This window comes from Silene latifolia, chromosome Y, assembly GCF_048544455.1.
Source record: "Silene latifolia isolate original U9 population chromosome Y, ASM4854445v1, whole genome shotgun sequence".
Taxonomy (NCBI): Eukaryota; Viridiplantae; Streptophyta; class Magnoliopsida; order Caryophyllales; family Caryophyllaceae; genus Silene; species Silene latifolia.
The window spans coordinates 414,316,279-414,322,278 of NC_133538.1; the positions used below are offsets into that span (position 1 = coordinate 414,316,279).

The 6,000-nt window shown below is 37.8% G+C and overlaps 1 non-coding gene across 1 annotated transcript; it reads right to left on the reverse strand.

Annotated features, from left to right (window-relative positions):
- Positions 1-298: 298 nt before the first annotated feature.
- On the reverse strand, positions 299-405 carry LOC141636577 (small nucleolar RNA R71). Its single transcript, XR_012541183.1, has one exon. It is a non-coding gene; the product is annotated as a small nucleolar RNA R71 (small nucleolar RNA).
- Between the last annotated feature and the right edge of the window lie 5,595 nt (positions 406-6,000).

A 6,000-nucleotide genomic window follows, 5' to 3' on the forward strand; every position in this document is an offset into this window, starting at 1 on the left:
AGGCAAGGAAATTCGAGTCGGTCGTCCTATATCAATTTGGTTGAGAGAAACCAATTTGGGGGAGCCGCAAATGAAGATGCAACCAAGCATATGGAGACTTTCATTGATTATTGCTTGTTCCATACCCCCACCACCCGGGCGTGACCGGATCGGATAAAAGAAACCATGTTTATTTTCTCACTTCGCGATACTTTAAGGGAGTGGTATAGGGATCTGGACCGAGCTGTTCATGGGATAACCGACCGAATTCGCCGCTCGGCGTTTTACAAGAAGTACTTCTACTTCCTCGAAGACTAATGCCATTAGAGCTCAGATCACGAGCTTTAAACAGGGTCCTGATGAGAACTTTCATGAGGCATGAGTCCGTTTCAAGAAGTTGGTGCGAACCATTCCGCACCATGGGTTCGAAAAATGGAGTCTATGCAATCAGTTCTATAATGGGCTGTATGACGATCAGAGGGCTATCTTGGATGCTGCAGCTAGTGGCCGATTTGCTGAGAATATGGGAGAGACTAAGGGGTGGAAGATCATTGATGACTTAGCCACCCATAAAGCTGAGTATGGGAATTCCAGAGGGAATCAAAGGAGGAGTGCTGAATCTCCTTCTGTAGCTGCATTAGAGGCTCTCACGGCGAGATTCGATAAGTATGAGTTGGGAGGAGCCTCGAAAGGAGGAATCTACCATGTGAATGCTGTTTCAGACAGTCCTTTCGTCTGTAAGAGATGTGGAGGAGAGGGACATGTTTCAGATAATTGTCCACATTCTTATGAGTCTTGTGCTGCCTTTCAACATTACAGGCAGACAAACACCTATTATGAGCCGAACGTCCACCCCAATTTGAGGTGGAGCAGTCAAAATGTGCTCAATCCTACTCCTCCTCCGCACCAGCAGCAGCCGTATGTCCCTCCACACAAGAATCAACAAGGCTTTCAGAAGCCTCCTTCTTTCACTCCTTCTAATCAAGGTGCATCATCTTCCGGTGGGGTGAGTGAAATAAGTGAGATAAAGTCTATGTTGCAATCCATTACAAAGCAGTTTCAGCTAAGTGATCAATAGAAAGATGCGTCCATTAAGGCACTTGAAACTCAAGTTGCCCAACTAGCCGCGAATCAATCCTCGAGAAAGCAGGGTCATTTACCGACTCAAAATGAGAAGAATCCACATGAGACGGTAAATCTGATAAATTTGAGAAGCGGTCTTTCTTATGAGGGACCGGAAGTGTTGAAATCAGACCCGAGGAAGGCTAAAACTGAAGGTGAACAGTGTTCTGTCGAAGAAAATAAGCTCATGGCAAAGCAAGTGCTCGATGGTCGATCGAGCATAACTGGAGACGAAAGTGCTCGATCGAGTGGTTTTTCCACTCGATCGAGTGAACAGGAAGAGTAGACTGGTCGATCGAGTAGTTTTTCTACTCGATCAAGTGAAGCAGAAAATGGAGTTGCTCGATCGAGTGAAAATTTCACTCGATCGACTGATATTGATGAGGAAACTGCTCGATCGAATGAGGAATTTGGTCGATCGAGTAGTTTTGATGACGGGAAGCTTGTTCGAGAGCCTGCTAGTGCTCGATTAAGCGAGAAATCACCGGAAATACCTCGTTCGAGAGGTAAGAAGCGTCCAAAGGATACAAAAATTGCACCGGAAGTTACATTGGAAGCGAGAAACAAGGGACTCGAGATACCCATCACGGTTCCCTTCCCGAGGCGGCTGCAGAATACAAAGGCCAATCAACAATTCGGCAAATTTGTCAAACTTCTGAAAAGCTTGGAAGTCACTGTGCCGTTCACTGAGTTGCTGACAAAGGTACCCTCTTATCTTAAGTTTATGAAAGAAATTTTATCGCGTAAGAGGACTATTAGTGATAGTGAGACCGTAGCTTTGACTGAGGTGGGGTCAGCCCTATTTCAAAATAAGTTACCTCCTAAGCAGTCAGACCCGGGTAGTTTTTCGATCCCTTGTCATATCGGTATCCATTTGATTGATAACGCGTTATGCGATCTAGGCGATAGCGTGAGTGTCTTACCGTTATCTCTAGCTAAGAGATTTGGTTTGACAAAGCTGAGTTGCACCAACATGACTGTCCAGATGGCCGACCGTATTTTATCACGACCATTAGGTGTAGTAAAAGACGTACCTGTTCAGATCAGGAAGTTCTTTATTCCCGTTGATTTTGTTGTCTTAGACATCCCCGAAGATGCACACACCCCTATCATTTTAGGGAAACCATTTTTGTCTCGCCCCGATTATAGACGTCGGGGAAGACTTTGACTTTTCAGGTAGGAGACGAGGAGCTGATTTTTCATCAGTCTAAGTTCCGGAGAGCTCCCATGCAAGCTCAGCCTTGCAATGCTCTCTCTTCTATTGATCCTATTATTGACACTCCTGATGAAAATTTGGAGAATTGTGCTGCTATTGTTACCCCTCCGCCTCGAGATGAGAGCAAAAAGGAGGAAAGTTCGTCTGTTTTCCTTGCTGCAGGTACAGATGAAAGCAATGAAGGAGCTGTCAAAGGAAATGGTGCAATTAAAGTCGATCAGATTGGAGATGATGACGCTACAACTGGTGATAAAGGAGTAAGGACGAGGAAGGTGTTGGAGCTTGTGTCCTCCACAAATTAGTGTGATAACATTTGTAAATCTCTTACAGGTTCACAAGGGTATACTTCGTATATTTAATCAGTTGATTAACGTTTACCTAATAACGGTTGGCTTGCTAGAAAGTTTGACGTTATTATCATACAGATGGCGGTGATCAACTAGTCCCTAAAGGTCACACCTATAGGATGTGTTTGAGAAATGTGGTTATAGAAATATAATCACATGCCCAAAATGACTAAAAAGTTAGTCAATGTGTTGATGAGATAATTATTTAATAAAAATTAAATAATATTAGTTGAGACGAATTAACTGTCAATTCGTAAAATAAATATAATAAGTTATATTTAATTAAATGTATGTAATGTTAGCTTGGACGAATTAATCTGTTAATTCGTAATTAAATATAATCAGTTATATTTAATATCAACAAGATGAATGTGTCATAGTGGTAATAGTGAGGGTACACAAACCAAGAGGTCATGGGTTCGATCCTCACTAGATGACAATTCAACACATTTTATATATTTTTGGAATTGAAAGACCAAAAATAAGGAGATATACTCCTTATTTCGGTCAGTTGGGACGAGATTAGGAAAGATATTATTCTTTCCTAATTGACTACATAATTCGGTCAGTATAAGAAAGAAAGGGAGAGAATTATTCTACCCTAATTCTTTTTCTTGACCTAGCCTCCTCTCTCATCAGAAAAAACACAAAACAACTAAATTTTACAGAAAATTTTAGATCGATTCTAGCACAATCAATAGGGCATATCTCATATCGTCTTAGGTGCAAATGATAGGCGAATATCAATTTTGATATTGTTCTTAGGCCGTTTTGCTAGGACCGAAGGTTATTTCTGAATCCTTTACTTTGTTTATGTATTTATTTTATGACTAGTGATCGTCTTAATTAAATTCGTTATAATCCTTCATTATTAAGGGACTTATACAGATTATTTCCTACAAGTGGTATCAGAGCACTAGGCCACGGATTTTAATTTTGATGATTTTCGTAAAATTGTATGTATACAATGGGATTTTCGAAAAAAAAAAAATTTGGGTTTTTCGGCTGAAATTTTTTTTGGCCGAGAGAATTTTTTTTTCAGCCGTTTTTTTTTTCTTCTTTGTTTGATGATATTTTTCCATTTTATTTTTCATATTGTTGTTTTAATCGGTTAAAATTATCATATGAAGAATTGGTAGTTTTTTTGATTTAATGCAGATTATGTTAAAATTAAATGGAATCGTCATGTTTATGATATAAAGATTGTTTTGCTATATAGTTTTTGGCATATAAATTAATCATGTTTAATTATTTCATATGCTAATCATGTTCTAAATAGCAAATGTAAACAATTTTGTCATCAAATCTTGTTTTAGGGCATATTGCCGCGAAAAGAAAGAAAAAAAGGGGCAATTAGGGTTCTTGTTTTTTTTTCCGCCATATTTTTTTTCTTGGTTCTGCTACTGTTCACGGTAGAATTTTAAAAAAAAAAAATTTTTTTTTTCGGTTTTACTGAAAAACCGAGATGGTTTCATGGGGTGTTTTTTTTTACCGTATGAAAAGAAAGATTTTAGTTTTCTGTTTTTTTGGCCGAGCTGAAAAAAAAAAAAAAAATTTCTGTTTTTTTTCCCCTTTTGCCGAGACCCAAAAGGAAGAAAAAGGGTTTTTTAATTTTGTTTTGTTTTTGGCCAATTAGTTATTGTGAAACAGTCCACAATATAAAGATACCGAATTATTTTAAAGTAGTTTAAAATTTTGACGGATAGAATTCATATTACAAGTTTAATATGTATTAAGAATGAAATTAATGTGATTAATTGAGGAATTATCGCTTAATTTGATTTAAATAGGTGGTTTGGATAAATTAATGAACATAATTAAGGAATTGTGTCATGTATGTTTATTTTTTTTAGTTGATGCTTTTAATTTTGTTGAATGAATCGAATGAATGAATTTTATTTACGTATTTAATTTTGCAATCGGTTGTAAATTGTAATACTTAGTGTGACCTTAGTCAAATTATGTTTTCGTAATGAAGGAAACATGATTTTTATGTAATTATGAGATCTTGAATCTTTTTTATTTTAGTTTTGGGTTTTGAAATTAGAATGTAAGAAATAGGTCAATTATGTAATTTTATTTATTGTAATTTCAAAGAAGATTAAAGATGGAGATTGGAGCTCACTCCCGCTACATGGATCAAGATGGAACATCAAGACAAGCTTCTCGGGTCCAAGGATGGATTCCAAACTTGTATTTATTGTTCATTTTGATAGGATAGGCCACACTAGGACTTTTACTGTTTTTACGTTTTTTTCTTTCTTATTGCCTTTCATTCACAAGTTAGTTTTATGCATCATATTCCGCCTAAAACCAAACCACCTACTACTTCTAAAATGCATGAAAATTGACTCATATAGGTTGTATGTTAGTTTTCATGGACATGCAGATGTCACAGTCTTTAAGCCATCACCTTAGTTTATTCATTATCGCATGCTAGATTATAGTTCACTTAAAATGAATTAAAATAAAGTTGATGGGATCTTCCTCTAAAACGGAAATTGAGATTAGTCTTTATAAGGGCAAACAACTATGAATCCCTTCTTCGTCGGTAGGCCTAATATGACCCTTTCTACGTTGGGTAAGTAGTTGTGTTGACTTAGTTTACCTCAACATCATAGTCCGAAGAGTTTCTCGTGATTATGATGTACTAACGATAGAATTTACAGAAATTTATCGACCAAGAATTCTAACGGTAGAATTAGCTAAAAGGTTAGCTTATCAATTTACAGAGAATTGAGTCTTGGGATCATTTATATAATTCTTGAGGGAGGTCAATTCTATAAATGTTTTGAGTCTTCGCGTTATGACATTAGTTCATTAGACTTAAAATCAAAACGATGCACATGCTTATTATTTTATTCTTCTTTCGCAGTGTAGAACACGATTATTTACGATAATACTGTTACAACAAATGGCTGGAAATAGCGCAATCCCAATGCCTAGTGCCACACTAGATCGTTCGTCCTGGCTAAAAATATTCATGGACCAAATGAATCAGTCCACACGACTGAAGAATGATGGGTCCAACTTTTCGGACTGGGAGGCGGCACTACGGAATGCTGCCATTGCTGACGGTAAGCTCAGGTATTTAACTGAGCCAATACCGGTCAACCCAGGCCCAAATGCAGGAGCCAACGAGTCACTCGCTTATAGTGATTTCGTTATGGAAGCGGGTGCGATAAAGAACGTACTCATCTTTGCAATGGAAACCAATTTGCAGAGACGCTTCATTGCCCAAGGTGCAAACAAGATTTTCACCACGCTCACTAACGAGTTCTCAAAGGCACCGAGAATCGTTACATATGAGCATACCTGTCGCTTCTTTGATGCGAA